The sequence below is a fragment of the Leptodactylus fuscus genome, chromosome 7 (assembly GCF_031893055.1).
Source record: "Leptodactylus fuscus isolate aLepFus1 chromosome 7, aLepFus1.hap2, whole genome shotgun sequence".
Lineage (NCBI taxonomy): Eukaryota > Metazoa > Chordata > Amphibia > Anura > Leptodactylidae > Leptodactylus > Leptodactylus fuscus.
Genome location: NC_134271.1, coordinates 17,503,426 through 17,522,221, shown reverse-complemented (window position 1 = coordinate 17,522,221; position 18,796 = coordinate 17,503,426). Strand labels below are relative to the sequence as shown.

General features: G+C 43.6%; 1 protein-coding gene across 1 annotated transcript in view; it reads left to right on the top strand.

The window, feature by feature from the left end:
- PTPN5 (protein tyrosine phosphatase non-receptor type 5) overlaps window positions 1-18,796 on the top strand; it is a 56,530-nt gene that overhangs the window by 16,786 nt on the left and 20,948 nt on the right. Inside the window, exon 2 of the mRNA XM_075281214.1 lies at window positions 11,154-11,195. The gene's annotated coding sequence lies outside the window, so the exon portion shown is untranslated. The remainder of the gene's footprint in view (window positions 1-11,153; window positions 11,196-18,796) is intronic.

Genomic DNA, 18,796 nt, shown 5'->3' with positions numbered 1-18,796 from the left:
AGTTGTTGTGATCTCCAAGAAGATATATGGTAGATTTAGTTATAATTATTTATTTAGAGAATCTGAAAATAGCCTCAATCTTGGTGCCAATTAGAGATGAGCGAACAGTAAAATATTCGTTATTCGATTCGAATAGACCTTCCCAAATTCACTTTTCTGGGAAGATTGGGCATGTTGTGAGGAAGGAGGAGCAGACTGTTGGGTAGGAGAAGGAGTTGAGGTAGAGGCTGACTGGCTGGTGGAGAATGTGCTGTGGAAGCAACGTCCGCCAGCCATTGTAACACCTCTTCCTGGTGCTCGGGCCTGGTTAGTCTTGTACCCTGCAGCCTACTTAATGTGGCCATCAAGCCGGGGACTGTGGGGAAACGCAATGCTTGCTGCCGCAGAGCAGTAGACACGGTAGACGCTGTTGGTTGACCGCAACCTTGCTCCCCATCTGCATTTCCACGCCCCCGTCCTCGTCCCCATCCTCTTGCGCTAGCCTTATGCTTTTTTAGATGTATAGTAATGCTCTTTTTATGGTCTATACACCGAGGAAAGCTGGGTTGAACGTATATAGCAGGCACTAATTGCTCTGTATTCCTGCTATTTTGTGGGGGGACACCCCTTGAAAAGCTGGGTTGAACGTATATAGCAGGCACTAATTGCTCTCTTTCCCTGTTTTGGGGGGGGACACCGTCCGTGGAAAGCGCGACTCCTCTCCCTGCAGTATATAGCTATGAAAAGAGCTGTTCTTTTTCTTCCATTTTTCCCTGCCTACTAGAAGCTAATACCTACCCTGTTTCCCCGAAAATAAGACATCCCCCAAAAGTAAGGCAGGGGGGGAGGTTTTGTTAAATTGCCTAATATAAGGCACCCCCGAAAATAAAACATCCCCAAAAACACTGCAGCCGGCAGAACACTGTGCACGATGCTCCGTGTGCACAGGTATGCCGGCTGCTGCCTCTGCTGTGATACCACTGTTCCTGCTGCTGTAAGATGAGCTGGGAAAGCATCGTATGTTGCGGGGAGTCCACTCTCCCAGCTCATCCCACAGCAGCCGGACAAGTGGTATCACAGCAGAGGAGGCAGCCAGCTTTCCTGTGCACACGGAGAACAGCGTTCAGCCGGCTGCAATGCCCACTAAGTGAGGCTCTCCGGCACAACCGCCGGAAGCCTTGCTTATCTCTGCTAAGCCCCGCCAACCACTTCCACCACCGTGACCAACAGCAGCACCAGCGCTGCTATGAAGATGGGGAAGATAACTAGCATACCTCCCCCACCACCACCACCTCTTGCACCACTTACAACTGGCAGTCATGCCGGCACTCCGTTAAGGAGGCGCCGGCATGACTGCCGATTGTCCCCCGCTCCAGCCGCTCCATAAGACATCCCTTGAAAATAAGATAGGTCATATATTTTGGAAGAGAATTTAATATAAGACACTGTCTTATTTTCGGGGAAACAGGGTATCTAGCCCTCAGCAGATATCTCTCCCTATCTCTCACCGCAAATGACACGAAGATGGCGCTGGCTATTCTTTCAATTTTTTTCGATGCCTCCATTGTCATAGTTCCTGTCCCACCTCCCCTGCACAGTTATTGGTGCAAAAAAAGCGCCAGGGAAGGTGGGAGGGGATACGAATTTTTAGTGCGTTTGCCTCGTGGTATTTGATTGGAAACGAATACCTCGAACGGCCTGATATTCGATCAAATACCTATTCGATCGAACGGTATTCGCTCATCTCTAGTGCCAATGTGTGATGGAGCGTAAAGTTGTGTTCCAAATATGCCAAATTCATGAGAGACATACACCGTGTCACTTTTGGCTCACTTTGAGCCTTATGTTATGTATATATTTATCTGCAGATCATTGGATTATCTATCTATCTATCTATCTATCTATCTATCTATCTATCTATCTCGTTTCTATTTCATATCTATCTATCTATCTATCTATCTATCTATATCTCATATCTATCTCTTATTCCTGTCCACATGATCTGGCGGCAAGCACACAGACCCCATTATAGTCTATGGGGTTCCATGTGTTTTTACTTGCACACCGCTTGCAGTTGCGTTCGGTATTCTGTTCAGGGGGGTCCTCATGCGGACTCCCCCGGATGGAATACCAACGCAGATGTGAACCAAGCCTTACTGATTTTGGTTTACATTCCTGATCATCCCCTCTTTATCTGTGACCTCCTGGACTTCTGATATTCCTCTGCTTTCATTTTGGCTGTTTGTGTATTCTCCCAATTTCTCACCCTGACTTTGTATTCCTCTCATTCCGTATTCCGTCATTTCTGGTTTGGTTCTTGGCCTGTGAGTGCACTTGTTTTCTGGCACCTTGTTCTGGTAGTTCAACCTGGTTCCCAAGCAGCCAAGTCCATCTTGCCTTGCGGAGTGCTCTGGTGTAGTCTTAGGGTGCATTCAGACTACGTAACGCCGGGCGTGTATGAGAGCCGTACACGCCGGCATTACGGCAGACTGCCGAACACTTCCCATTCACTTCAATGGGAGCGCTCGTAACAGCGGCGTTTACGAGCGCTCCCATTGAAGTGAATGGGAAGTGTTCGGCAGTCTGCCGTAATGCCGGCGTGTACGGCTCTCATACACGCCCGGCGTTACGTAGTCTGAATGCACCCTTAGACTCAGGTAGCCGGTTTAGAAAATAGTTTATTAGGAAATTTCTTAAGTAACAGTTCCATTCCGTTAAGCAGCAATTCCATAGCTGGTGTCAGTACACACTGGACATTCACTTGCTTTACATTGGATTGTGTAGCCGCATATCGGTCAGAGCACTGCATTGCATAAAATTCCTATGAAAGAAACTTGATGGTTGCAGACAGTGTTATGAGGGTACTTACTGCGTTATGGGGGCTATTGACCACATCTGACAATATTATGGCGCTATTCATAGCCTTGCGACTACCACTGCGTTTTGTATAAAGCTCTGCTGTAGCGCCACCTGTTTTTCTGAGCGGTACTGCACAATGTGTATTTTACTACTGTAGTTTTATTTCTCACTTCCTCTTTAATTTTTTCTCTCTCCATTGAATTAATGTGAAATTGAAAACATAGTCATCTATCAATGACGCAGGGACCTGATTTATCCAGTGTTGATTTTCTTCTCTGCGGGGTCACTTTAAATTTACACTGTTGACTCATGACTTTAATGGGGCCCCGCTCGCTCCGGGGCTGACTCAGTCTCACAAACACTACACATGCGGCGACATAAATAGACCTCAAACTTCTGTGCTGGATCTGGAGCCAAGGTGCGGCATCATGGGAAATCATGAAAAATATGCAAATATTGTAGGTATGCAGGTGTGAAGGAGGCAAGCGATAAAAGCTCTTATATTACTGGCTTTCAGCTATTATTAATGACTCTCTTCCTCGGAAAGCTGGGTGACAAATAATATGGCTGCCGTTGTAGTGTCCACTCAAGATGTTGCTTGTTTTCAATGTCCTGCTGCGACTACAACTCAACCACTTTGTCTATTGGAATCAGAATCTCTCCTTCTCCACCATGCTTTACGCTACAGCTTTGCTCCATTAGGACACACCTATGATCAATGACTTAAATAGCTATTAAAGTCTGTGGGGGTCTGAAATAACCCCCTTCTGTTTTTAGGTTCTGAACGGACCCCACACTACTTTTTGGTCATGACATGCTCCCATTTTGGGCACAATGTACCCCTTTTTTGTGATGTAGACACTAAATGTAGTCCAGGGGGTCTCCCCTTTTTTTTTCGGGATGTTCTGGCAATGTTGGCATGTATGCCCACGACTGACGGGAACTGCCTACTTTGAGGAGGGGCTTTATAAATCACTGCCCTTGTCAGGGGCACAACACATCCGAATTGGAGGTGTGTACAATTTCCAAAAATTAGGGAGTGCGTCAGCAAATTCGGGACAGTTGGCCACATCGTAGGTGGAGGTAGTACAAATTTAGTACAGTTGGTACAACTATGTACAATGTAAGCAGGGGGTACAGTTACAAATTTTGGGGCTCAGGAGAGGGTACAGCCCGGTATAGATGTATAATGGGCTGATGGTTAGCGGCACATGCTACAATATAGAGAAGTAAATTTAAAGGGTGCATTGGAGCTGTTGTCCATAGCAACCAATCACATTACCCCTTTCATTTTCCTCAAGCCTTCTGCGAAATGAGAGCTGGGATCTCATTGGTTGCTCCTTACACGCGAAGAAATGAAGACCGGCCCACTTAGGGGAAGCCTGCGGGTAGTTCAATATTGTGAAGGATTATGGGCCTAAATCTTCAGACTATAAAACAGACATTTCAGGTAGTTTAATACACAATAGAGCAGATTTATTCAAAATAATATCATCAATGTCTAAATAATACCGCCATAGTGCTCTAGTAACAGTGCCTTATGAAGACCAAATAATATCATCAATCCTATTAATATTATAAATGTGAAAGTTTGTGGGTTTGTGAGTTTGTGTGTGTTTGGATGTTCGGATGTTTGTTCCTCAATCACGCAAAAACCGCTCCACCGATTTGGCTGAAATTTTCCACAAACATAGTTAATACACCCGATTGCGCAATAGGCTACTTTTCGTCACAATAGCGCACATACGTTTGTGCCAGGACCCCCACAAACCCCAAACTCACACCACCATCTCTGCAATCTCACACACTTTGGACCATAGCAAGACACAAAATTCATATTGCCCTCTACAGCAGAGGTCAGCAACCCCACACAATCACATATACATAGACTTTACCACTTTGCCCCTCACCTTAACGATACTCCAGGAGGCGCTCTATAACGCTCCGGAGCAGCCATGTTTGCCGACCCCCACCGCTCTGACAATCCGCGACACCGCCCACCCATGTCAATACCCCTAGGCGGTCTAATAAATGCAAAAAAAAAAGTTTAAAAAAAAGTAAAAAAAAAATAAAAACAAATAAAAAGGATTAAAAATTCAAATCACCTCCCTTTCCCTAGAACACATATAAAAGTAGTTAAAAACTGTGAAACACATACATGTTAGGTATCCCCACGTCCGAAATCGTCCGCTCTACAAAGCTATACAAATATTTTTCCTGTTCGGTAAACGCCGTAGCGGGAAAAATGGTCAAAAGTGCCAAACCGCTGTCTTTTCACTGTTTTGATTCTGATAAAAATTTGAATAAAAAGTGATCAAAGCAATAACATTTCCCGAAAATGGTAGAAATACAAAGTACACCCGGTCCCGCAAAAAAATACGCCCTATGCATCCCCATACACGGACGTATAAAAAAGTTACGCCTGTCAGAATATGGCGACTTTTCAAAAAAAAAATTTTTAACATAGTTTTGGATTTTTTAAAGGGGTCAAAATGTAAATAAAACCATATAAATTTGGTATCCCCGGAATCGTAACGAAACACAGAATACAGGGGACATGTCAATTTGGTTGAACAGTGAACGCCGTAAAACCAAAGCCCGTAAGAAAGTCGCAGAAATGCATTTTTTCTTCAAATCCACCCCATTCTGAATTTTTTCCCTGCTTCCCAGTACATTATATAGAATAATTAAAGGCGGCATCATGAAGAAAAATTTGTCCCGCAAAAATTAAGACCTCATATGGCTCTGGGAGCGGAGAAATAAGAAAGTTATGGTGTTTAGAAGGAGGGGAGTCAAAAACGAAAAACCAAAATCAAAAAATGCCATCGGCGGGAAAGGGTTAACTTCAGATACCTCTGTCCCAAAGTCACTATGTAAAGTTTCTCACGACACCGTATATATAGCAGCTCAAATACAAATTACATCCAACACAAAAGTCTCACGTATTCTCTGAATTACATCAACAACAAGATACAAAGTTACATTTCATATCCCATACCTTATACACAGTACGAAAACCTTACCCGCGCCTGTATATACCCACTGCTACAATCACCGCAGACGAAGTCGCGGGTACCAGCTAGTGTCTAAATAATACCGCCATAGTGGTCTAGTAACAGTGCCTTATGAAGACCAAATAATATCATCAATGTCTAAATAATACCGCCATAGTGGTCTAGTAACAGTGCTTTATGAAGTCCATACAATATCATCAATGTCTAAATAATACCGCCATAGTGCTCTAGTAACAGTGCTTTATGAAGTCCATACAATATCATCAATGTCTAAATAATACCGCCATAGTGCTCTAGCAACAGTGCCTTATGAAGACCAAATAATATTATCAAAGTCTAAATAATACCGCGATAGTACTCTAATAACAGTGCCTTATGAAGACCAAATAATATCATCAATGGCTAAATAATACTGCCATATTGCTCTAGTAACAGTGCCTTATGAAGACCAAATAATATCATCAATGGCTAAATAATACCACCATAGTGCTCTAGTAACAGTGTCATATAGGGTTCAAATATTATCCCTACATTATTCAAATTTCCAAAAAGTGGTTCCATATAGTACCTTTATAATACCACTATGGAACGTCTAGATAGAATTCAGTGTACTGTCTAACCAATAGTACGGTACACTTCTGCGTAGTGATGGGCCATTGCCCTAGCTGTAATCCAGTCCTGCCTGTTGGAGCTTTTTGGGAGAGCACGACTATCCAAATCCTGTTCTACTGCAATAGTCGATTTCTGCCTTTCAGATTGCGGAGCCCGTGAACGTCCTTGAGGGTCCGGCCGTATTCTCGAATTACGATAATGGTTCCCTCATGTTTAATTCATAACGGTTTGGCTTATTGCTTACCCGTGCACTGAACCAATACGGTGACTCCTCCGAGCTGAGGATACCTCCCCGAGGATTACAGAGGGAATTACTCTTACTGTAAAACAACAGCACTGATCATTAAAGTTAATTACAAAAACACCGCAAGACTGGCGTAAGTCACAGGAATAATACTGCATGAGCTGTGATAATATAACATAGTCTTAAAGGGGTTGTCCATGATTAGAAAAATAGAACTGCATTCCACGTGTTTTGGAATCCAAAAACTAGCGCCACACCTGTCCACAGGTTATGTGTGGTATTGCAATCGTTTTTCCATATCTAAAACACATGAGTGGGGGTCTCAGTAGTTGGATCCCGACCAATAAGAAATGTATCCCTTATAGGATAGGAATGAAAACTTTTTATGACATATCCCCTTTAATATTTTTCTTGCATTTGCCTTGACAATCTCTTATGTTTACTCCACTTACTGAAGGGAATCCTTTCCTATATTGAAAATGCTTCTGTTCCTCCACATTTGACTTCCATGAACATGGGTCCCTTTAATCGGATCAGCTATTTTTGCAGCATAACCCCTTTAATACTTGTTCACATTGGCCGTAACAACCTGTTACTGAAAAGAATCCTTCCCTATATTGATAACGGAACTGTGTTTCCTCCATATCTAACCTCCATGAGATTTGTAGGCAGGTTATAGTTCCTTGTCATTGTGTGTAAGAGGTGTTATTCCCCTCGGTGCTGGGACCAAGATTTGGGGGAGAGGGGGGGGGGTATGCTTCTGGAGCCATAACAACCTGTTACTGAAGAGAATCCTTCCCTATATTGATAACGGAGCTGTCTTTCCTCCGTATCTAACCTCCATAAGATTTGTAGGCAGGTTATAGTTCCTTGTCATTGTGTGTAAGATGTTTTATTCCCCTCGGTGCTGGGACCGAGATTTGTGGGAAAGGGGGGGTATGCTTCTGGAGCCATAACAACCTGTTACTGAAAAGAATTCTTCCCTATATTGATAACGGAGCTGTCTTTCCTCCATATCTAACCTCCATGAGATTTGTAGGCAGGTTATAGTTCCCTGTCCTTGTGTGTAAGAGGTTTTATACCCCTCGGTGCTGGGACCAAGATTTGGGGGAGAGGGGGGGTATGCTTCTGGAGCTTCTGACTTAAGAGAAGGCATTTTTGTGAGTAGCTGCATGAATCACAGCACTATACAGAGCCTTTCACGCGGAGGGTCATGCTGAGCACCAGTTGTGGAGCCATTATCTGTCCTACCGCCAAGAGCTCGCACGGATCTGCCAAGAGAGTCCTAACAGAAGGCTGCAAAAGACAGCTCGAACCAAGAAAACCAGGCAGTGCCGGCTGCTGATTATACGCTGTGTATGTAAAACACACTAAATTGGGGACTGTCTTCTTTGCTGACATGAAAAACTAAATGCGCTCTGTCAATCACACATGCCTATTAGATGACTAACCCGGCTCCCACACATGACGTGTAGGCTGAGAATATGCTGCCATCGCTGTGCGCTGGTTGTGCACAAAACAGATACCATCTTTTATTTACCTCATCGCTGATAAAAATACCCGCTTATGTCATGAACAGCTTTGCGGATATATCAAAAGCCGGCGATGTTACCAGGATGAAGGTGTCACCGCGCAGGTGGGTATTACAGGGCGCAGGAAGACGGAGGCTGCAGAATGGTCTACCGTGTATTCCGAAAGTCTTCAGACCCTTTCACGTTTGTTTCAGATTTAGTTATGTTGCAGCCTCAACCCTGACCAGTCTCCATGTCCCAGTTGTCAAAAAACGTCCCCACAGTATGACGCTGCCACCACCATGCTTCACTACAGGACGGGATGTGTTTACGCATGATGCAACCCATGCAGTGCTTGGATTGTTTTATGCACGCTACACATTGGATTATTCCAACATGTAGCGGCCACTGATTTATTCACCCATCCTGGCTTTTTTCCAGGGTCATTCCACTTTAACCTCCAGGGAGCGCTACGCCTAGATATTATCCTGACATTGTTTAGTGTCCAAACATAGTGCATAGCGCCCCCGGAGGTCAAAGCAGAGACAGCCCTGAACAAGAGTTCTCATGGGAGAGTGACTGCTAGAGTTACCTGTTGGAATAATCCAAAGCCATAATAGGGGGCAATGGACCATGCGGGGGCCATAAAAGGTGTTGTTATACTGTGTGGGGGCCATAAAGGGGGTAGTGTACAATGTGGGTGTCATTTCATAAAAGGTGTAATATACAGTGTGGTGGCCATTAAAGGGGCAATGTACTGTGAGGGGGCCATTAAAGGGGCAATGTACTGTGTGGGGGCCAGTTAAAGTGACGTTATACTATGGGAGGCCAATAATAGGGATTTATTTTTTTTTTACCCGAAATTGGATTAATGGGCCCCCAAACTTAATTTTACTGAAATTAAAAACCCACGAATGGCTGTAAGAATGGTCTTGGGCAGGGGATGGTTTCTTCTAGACATGACACTTAGAGTTTAGGCAATGATGGTCAAAGATGATCAAGAGAAATGGGAATACCCAGAGCGAAATGTCAAGTGTCATAGCAAAGGGTCCGAATACTTGTCCATGAGAAATTTAGGTTTTTTTTCCTTTTTAATTTGGAAAAATTTGTAAAATTTTGATGTTTTTTTGATATTGATATCCATGGGGGAAAGATTGAGTTTTTGATTTAGATTTAGCACAAGGCCTCAACCTAACAAAATCTGAAAAACTAAAAGCCGTTGTTGGGAATATAGACTTTGTGTCAGTAGACTTGTTGCAGAAATTTTTGCAATTGCTAAATTGGTCCCCTGCGTTGGATTGGGGTGCAATTATTTCAGATGGCAGTATATTCATACGTAAGATTTGTTGCAGAATTTTTTTACAATTTCATTCCATGCCTGGGCTTAGGTTGGGATTGTTTCAGATGGAAGCATAGTCGCACATGCAAGATTTATTGTAGATTTTGTTGTAATTTGGAAAATTCCTTCCATGCCGGAAATGGAGATATATTTACACATGCAAAATTTGATGCAGAAATTTCTAAAACAGTTTCATTCATCTAAATGGGGATTGTAGATATCCATGGGCTTGTCGCCGAAACAAACCCAGTGAAGTGAATAGAACTGGTTTTCAGGAGCAGAATTTTCAGCAACACATTTGCCACATGTGAGTTCACCCATAACTGGAGTCATGGCGGGCGTATCTGCAGTTTGGGACCCCAGACTCTACTGAAATTGAAGGATGTCCACTGACTTCAATGGGATTCTTGGGTATTCCCAGGAATACATCTTTCTAGGCCTCCTAAGTGTGATCCATGGGGGTCCCGTTCTTAGACCCTTCTACAAACAAAACTGAACAGAGACCACCATGTTTAATAGAACCATACATGGACCTCCTATTTCAACTCAGCCCCATCTGCTGGAGGTCCCAGGTGGTCGGATCCCCACTAAGTATACGTCATCAATATCTATTCCTAGTTCTATGGTGGTCCCAGCAAAGTTTTCTACCTCCCCTATATAAGGATGTCAGTGGAACTATCTAGTGCACTGTCCTCACTCCGTCTTCTGTTTCTAATCTTGGGTCAAACATCATTGATGGAGACAAGTTATTAGACTGGATTATCATTTGCCATATGTAAGGAATTTCCCTGCAGTTATAATTCATTTTCATTAGTTGCAGTACCACTTTTCACCACAGTCAGATGCAGGTAGTTTCCATAGATTACAAGGCAATAGCGCCCCCAGTAATTCACCAGTGCAATATCTTTGCTTAGTTTCTACAACCCTTGAAAAATTATACCGTATATAGGAGACTTATCTTATACCAGCCATGACTGAATATATATGGATATATAGAAATGCCTAGGTTATACCAACTTAATGCAGATCGTTCGAGAAATAGAACCAGCGTAGCCCCGTTAGGAAAGATAAAACTCTTCTTTATTTAATCCATGAAAAATGTGATACACGCATGTGAAAATGTAGAAACTGCGCCAGACTGACGCGTTTCGGATAATGGTATCCTTTCTCAAAGTCTGATTTGAGAAAGGATACCATTATCCGAAACGCGTCAGTCTGGCGCAGTTTCTACATTTTCACATGCGTGTATCACATTTTTCATGGATTAAATAAAGAAGAGTTTTATCTTTCCTAACGGGGCTACGCTGGTTCTATTTCTCGAACGATCTGCATACTTACAGCTCCAAGCCGAAGGAGTCAGTTCCGTGCGATACCCGGCATCTCAAGGAAAGTTAAGTGGAATGGTCATCATTTGATCTGATTTTGGTTATTGCTGCTGGTGGCTGAATATTTCTTCCCTGTTCCCTACCCCAAAGTGATTACTATACCAACTTAATGCATATCACTATAGCTGTACTTGATCCAGATTATTAGATTATTATTGAGGATTGTTAATACAGAATGAACACTAATAAATTATTCCTGTTTCTTGGCAGATTTCTGATCTGAGGCCATCGCTGACTTATATGAAGAGCAGGGTGAGTGACTCTACAAACATCCATGCAATTTGTCATTTTTCCATCTAAATATACATAATGTGCCATGTAGCTGTACAAAAAACCTTGTGTTTGCACCACATTTTGAGTTATTTCTCCATTCACATCCAGAGCTGCATTTAAAATTAAGCTTGTTGCTCTTGGAAACACACCGGTGTAGCGGCACTATACTGTCCTACATGTGACCAAATGACCTAGTCCTTCCATAGTTTCACATACTGTACATTTCTAGTCCATATAAAACCACCATGCAGTGGCAAGAAAAGACTGCCACATATAATCCATATAATATTACCATATAGTGCCAAGACAGCATATATAATATCACCATATAATTCCAGGAGAACAATGCCATATACAACCTATATGATATCACCATGTAGTACCAAGTCCATATTACCATATATAACACATATAATATCACCATATATTGCAAGTAAAATACTGGCATATACAACCCATAGATCACCATGTATTACCAAATGAATGCTATGATATACAACCCATATGGTGCTAAGACCATACTACTGTTTAAAACCTATATAATATCACGATATACAGTCCACATGATATCACCATATATTGGTAACATTAAAGTTATACTACCATATACAACCCATATAATATCATCATATAGTGCCAATACCATTCTACAACCAATGTAATATCACCATATACAACTCATATGATATCACCATATAATACCAAAGCTATACTACCATATTCAACACATATAATATCACCATATAGTGACAAAACTATACTGTCATAAACAACCTATATAATATCACCATATAGTGCCAAGAAATACTACAAGATACAAGTCATATAATGTAATATTACCATGTAGTGCCAAGAGAATACTGTCATATAAAACTACCATATACGACTTTATCATATACAAGTCTTATAATATCATCCTATATTGCCAAGAGAATACTACTGTATATAACCCATATAATACCCTTCATATAGTGCCAATATAATACTACCATATACAATCCATATAATATCACCATATAGTGGCAAAATAATACTGCCATATACAGTACAGCTAGGGTCGGACTGGCCCACTGGGGAATCTCCTGGTAGGCCCCATGCCTTAGTGGGCCGTACTGGAGCTCCTTTGCTTCCCTTAGTAGACAGTGGAGGTTTGGTAACGTGTGGCGTAATCAGGGATGGGCTGGCCAACTGGTGACCTGGTGAATCCCCCTGTGGGCCCCTTGCATTTAGTAGGCCCTACCAGACCCCTCTGCTTTTTTAGTAGGCAGTATGGGCAGCACGGTGGCTCAGTGGTTAGCACTGCAGCCTTGCAGTGCTGGAGTCCTGGGTTCAAATCCTGCCATGGGCAACATCTGCAAGGAGTTTGTGTGGGTTTCCTCCCACACACCAAAGACATACTGATAGGGAATGTAGATTGTGAGCCCTATATGGGACAGTGACTGACAATATCTGTAAAGCGCTGCGGAATATGATGGCGCTATATAAGTAAGTATAATAATAAATAATAATAGGCAGTGGAGATCTGGTAACAGGTGGCATAACGATACTGTTGCAGGGGGTGCAATCGCTACCAGAGTGGTATGGGGCTCGCCCACTGGAGATAGCCAGGGCCCTGCAGCACCGTGATAGCCTGGTTCCCCAACCGCTATACGTATTCTTAATGGAAAGAAGCATTATGTCGGCCCCTTTCCAATAGTGCTATTATTATACACTTGGGTTACCTCTATCCCCAGAGTATAATAATAATCAGAAACATCAGAAATAATCAGAGGTCACGCACCCCAGACATCACTGCTGGAGCCTGTGATTGGGCCTCAACAGTCACTGTGTGCCCAGTAGAGGAGAGGTGAGTATAAGTGTTTAGTTTCCATCGTATCCCCTGGGTCTCCGATAATTATACTCTGGGGTTTGAGGATACCATAGTGCATAATAATAGCACTAAAATTAATCAGAGTGCTGAACCTCACAAATATTTGTCAAATTTCATGGGGATCACCTGAAGCGGCTTAAGGGGGATTCTTGGGAGCATTTTATACTGTTTGGTGCCACTATGGACCACATTATACTGTGTGGGCGCCACTGTGGAGCATATTATACAGTGTGTGGTCACTATGGAGCATGTTATACTGTGTTTGTGGCCACTGTGCAGCATATTATACTGTGTGGGGGCTACAGCGGAGCATATAATACTATGTGGGTTCATAGTGGAGCATATTATACTGTGTGTGGGGCACTGTGGAGTATATTATACTATGTGGGGGCTACTGTGGGGCATATTATACTGTGTGGGGGCACTGTGGGGCATATTATACTGTGTAGGGCCATTGTGGAGCATATTATACTGTGTGGGGGCTATGGTGAAGCATATTACACTGTTTGGTGACCCTTCATTATTTACATAATACCCCATCTATTTATTGCAGACTGTAATTACATTGCATGATCACTATAAAACAGATCTGTGTGATGTAAATAGTTAAGGGGTGAAGGTGTTCACAAAAGCACCATGGTCCCTTCAAACAGGGGTCCTGGGTGTTAGACCCCCACTGATGTCTCAGATCTCTTAGTCTGTTAGGACCCTGCAGATCAGATGTACACTGTCCAGTTTGCAGCCCCCTAATATCAGCACACTAGGGGGCAAATCCTCGTCTATAACCCAAGAAGCCCGGACACATATGCATACCTCCCAACTTTTGAAGAACCGAAAGAGGGACAAAATGTGCGGCGCGCGTAGCCCCGCCCACTTTTGTGTTGACTCCGCCCACTCGTTAATTTTTCATGTGCCCGCACACAGTATAATCCTCCTACAGTCACCCGTAAATTATATGTCCCCCCTCTATCTCTGCCCCAGTTTCATATACACCCTTCATCTGCCCCCAGTTTCATGTCCCTCTTCCATCTCTGCCCCCAGATTCATGTCCCTCCATCTCTGCCCCCAGATTCATGTCCTCTCCATCTCTGCCCCCAGATTCATGTCCCCACATCTCTGCCCCCATATTCATGTCCCACATCTCTGCCCTCAGATTCATGTCCCTCCATCTCTGCCCCCAGATTCATGTCCCCCATCTCTGCCCCCAGATTCATGTCCCCCATCTCTGCCCTCAGATTCATGTCCTCTCCATCTCTGCCCCCAGATTCATGTCCCACATCTCTGCCCCCAGATTCATGTCCTCTCCATCTCTGCCCCCAGGGTCATGCCGTCCTCTCCTTCATCTGCCCCCAGATTCACATTCCACCTCCACATTAAACTTACCTTCTCCTCCGCTCCCTCGCCGCTCTCTGCCCGCCTCTCTCACTGACACACGCGGCTGAAGGAAGGAGCTGACACAGGTCAGCTCCTCGCTTCGCCGCTGCCCGCCTCTCTCCCTGACATATGCGGCTGAAGCTGCTCGCGTGCTCGCTTCGCCGCTGCGTCTCTCTCTCGCTGACACATGCGGCTGAAGCGAGGAGCTGACCTGTGTCAGCTCCTCGCTTCGCCACTGCCGCCGGCTCCTGGCTTGTACATCGCGTCTACAAGCCAGGAGCCGGCGGCAGCAGCGAAGCGAGGAGCTGACACAGGTCAGCTCCTCGCTTCAGCCGCATGTGTCAGCGAGAGAGAGACGCAGCGGCGAAGCGAGCACGCGAGCAGCTTCAGCCGCATGTATCAGGGAGAGAGGCGGGCAGCGGCGAAGCGAGGAGCTGACCTGTGTCAGCTCCTTGCTTCAACCGCATATGTGTTCAACTCAGATCTGCGTCCTCTGGACGCAGATCTGAGTTGAAATCGGGACATACCTCCCTCCAACCGGGACCGCGGGACATGTCACCCAAATCGTGACTGTCCCGCGGAAATCGGGACGGTTGGGAGGTATGCATATGCCACAGGTCACTTTCCATAATTTACGACTTCACTAAATCTCTCGTTTCTCAGGTTTGGGAAATTTTCTAATGAAGGTAAATAATTTAAAAAAGTGAACATGTAGAATATCAGTGATGGTGGGGTTAGTGGCAAATCACGCCTGCGCCTGGTTCACAAGTGATCTCTTAGCACTGTGATAATGAACTGTGTGTTATGGAGGAGACGGTGAAGTGTTATCATAATGACTGCTTATGTAATGTCACATGTAACACCTTATTTACATCACACTCGTTCCGTGTAAGCCCCATGTAAAGATACCCCAGGGCCTAGCAAGAAGAATTAAAGGGGCCTGTACCTAAAAAAACAAAATCTCCCAGGATTCCCTGCTTGTTTGGTATCTGCACAAAAGAGCTTAATATGTAGATTTGTATTCTGGGAAGTTTCTCTTTTACATCAGAGATAGAAGAAAAATAATAGAGCTGTATGTTAGAGAGGAGTTGTAGGGGGCGCTGTAACTCAGCATCAGTACAGGATAAGTAATGTAATGTATGTACACAGTGACTGTACCAACAGAATAGTGAGCGCAGCTCTGGAGTATAATACAGGATAAGTAATGTAATGTATGTACACAGTGACTGCACCAGCAGAATAGTGAGTGCTGCTCTGGAGTATAATACAGGATGTAACTCAGGATCAGTACAGGTTAAGTAATGTAATGTATGTCCACAGTGACTGTACCAGCAGAATAGTGAGCGCAGCTCTGGGGTATAATACTGGATGTAACTCAGGATCAGTACAGGATAAGTAATGTAATGTATGTACACAGTGACTGCACCAGCAGAATAGTGAGCGCAGCTCTGGAGTATAATACAGGATAAGTAATGTAATGTATGTACACAGTGACTGCACCAGCAGAATAGTGAGTGCTGCTCTGGAGTATAATACAGGATGTAACTCAGGATCAGTACAGGATAAGTAATGTAATGTATGTACACAGTGACTGCACCAGCAGAATAGTGAGCGCAGCTCTGGAGTATAATACAGGATGTAACTCAGCATCAGTACAGGATAAGTAATGTAATGTATGTACACAGTGACTGTACCAACAGAATAGTGAGCGCAGCTCTGGAGTATAATACAGGATAAGTAATGTAATGTATGTACACAGTGACTGCACCAGCAGAATAGTGAGTGCTGCTCTGGAGTATAATACAGGATGTAACTCAGGATCAGTACAGGTTAAGTAATGTAATGTATGTCCACAGTGACTGTACCAGCAGAATAGTGAGCGTAGCTCTGGGGTATAATACAGGATGTAACTCAGGATCAGTACAGGATAAGTAATGTAATGTATGTACACAGTGACTGCACCAGCAGAATAGTGAGCGCAGCTCTGGAGTATAATACAGGATAAGTAATGTAATGTATGTACACAGTGACTGCACCAGCAGAATAGTGAGTGCTGCTCTGGAGTATAATACAGGATGTAACTCAGGATCAGTACAGGTTAAGTAATGTAATGTATGTCCACAGTGACTGTACCAGCAGAATAGTGAGCGCAGCTCTGGGGTATAATACTGGATGTAACTCAGGATCAGTACAGGATAAGTAATGTAATTTATGTACACAGTGACTGCACCAGCAGAATAGTGAGCGCAGCTCTGGAGTATAATACAGGATGTAACTCAGGATCAGTACAGGATAAGTAATGTAATGTATGTACACAGTGACTGTACCAGCAGAATAGTGAGTGCAGCTCTGGAGTATAATACAGGATATAACTCAGGATCAGTACAGGATAAGTAATGTAATGTATGTACACAGTGACTGTACCAGCAGAATAGTGAGTGCAGCTCTGGAGTATAATACAGGATGTAACTCAGGATCAGTACAGGATAAGTAATGTAATGTATGTACACAGTGAATGTACCAGCAGAATAGTGAGCGCAGCTCTGGAGTATAATACAGGATAAGTAATGTAATGTATGTATACAGTGACTGTACCAGCAGAATAGTGAGTGCAGCTCTGGAGTATGATACAGGATGTAACTCAGGATCAGTACAGGATAAGTAATGTAATGTATGTATACAGTGACTGCACCAGCAGAATAGTGAGTGCAGCTCTGGAGTATAATACAGCATGTAACTCAGGATCAGTACAGGATAAGTAATGTAATGTATGTATACAGTGACTGTACCAGCAGAATAGTGAGTGCAGCTCTGGAGTATAATACAGCATGTAACTCAGGATCAGTACAGGATAAGTAATGTAATGTATGTATACAGTGACTGCACCAGCAGAATAGTGAGTGCAGCTCTGGAGTATAATACAGGATGAAACTCAGGATCAGTACAGGATAAGTAATGTAATGTATGTATACATTGACTGTACCATCAGAATAGTGATCGCAGCTTTGGAGTATAATACAGGATGTAACTCAGGATCAGTACAGGATAAGTAATGTAATGTATGTACACAGTGACTGTACCAGCAGAATAGTGAGCACAGCTCTGGAGTATAATACAGGATATAACTCAGGATCAGTACAGGATAAGTAATGTAATGTATGTACACAGTGACTGTACCAGCAGAATAGTGAGCGCAGCTCTGGAGTATAATACAGAATGTAACTCAGGATCAGTACAGGATAAGTAATGTAATGTATGTACACAGTGACTGTACCAGCAGAATAGTGAGCGCAGCTCTGGAGTATAATACAGGATGTAACTCAGGATCAGTACAGGATAAGTAATGTAATGTATGTACACAGTGACTGTACCAGCAGAATAGTGAGTGCAGCTCTGGAGTATAATACAGGATATAACTCAGAATCAGTACAGGATAAGTAATGTAATGTAGGTACACAGTGACTGCACCAGCAGAATAGTGAGCGCAGCTCTGGAGTATAATACAGGATGAAACTCAGGATCAGTACAGGATAAGTAATGTAATGTATGTACATAGTGACTGTACCAGCAGAATAGTGAGTGCAGCTCTGGAGTATAATACAGCATGTAACTCAGGATCAGTACAGGATAAGTAATGTAATGTATGTACACAGTGACTGCACCAGCAGAATAGTGAGTGCAGCTCTGGAGTAATACAGGATGTAACAGAGAATTAGGACTTTAATACTATGTAACTTTACACATCTGTATAAGCACAGGCGTCGCCTTTTCTTCCGACCCCCCCCCCCCCACCTGGTTTAATCCTCTGCGCCTCGTTGTGAAGAGTCCTCATCTGCAAATAATGGAAAAGAAAACACGACGTCCAGTGTCAACACAAGACACAAAGCCTGTGAAGTGACGGTATGGGGACGAATTGTGCCAAGATAAACGCGGAAAAGTATTTATGGCTTCAATTAATTTTGGAGTCCATGGAACAATAAGAACAGAAGGCAGTGAGCAGAGATGCAAGATATTAACACTTTCCTGAAAGGAGCCATTTGTATAAAAGGAACCTAAATCAATAATACATGTGGCCCCTTCCTCACCTTCCAGCAGCCTGCAGCTTCTCTTCTCCTGCATCTCGTCCTACCCTGTAACCAAAACGTCTGAAGGGAGCAGAGGGGGATGCAGCTGCAGATATTCTGCATGCTGTGAGAGGGGATACTGCAAGGAATTAGATTCTTGAGGTATTGAGGTCCATATCCCTTTTTCGGTGCCCTGCATTATTACAGATACAACAGAAAAGTCCAGGATTTGGGCACAGCCGTCCATCTTACCACGTCTCTGAGGACAGCAC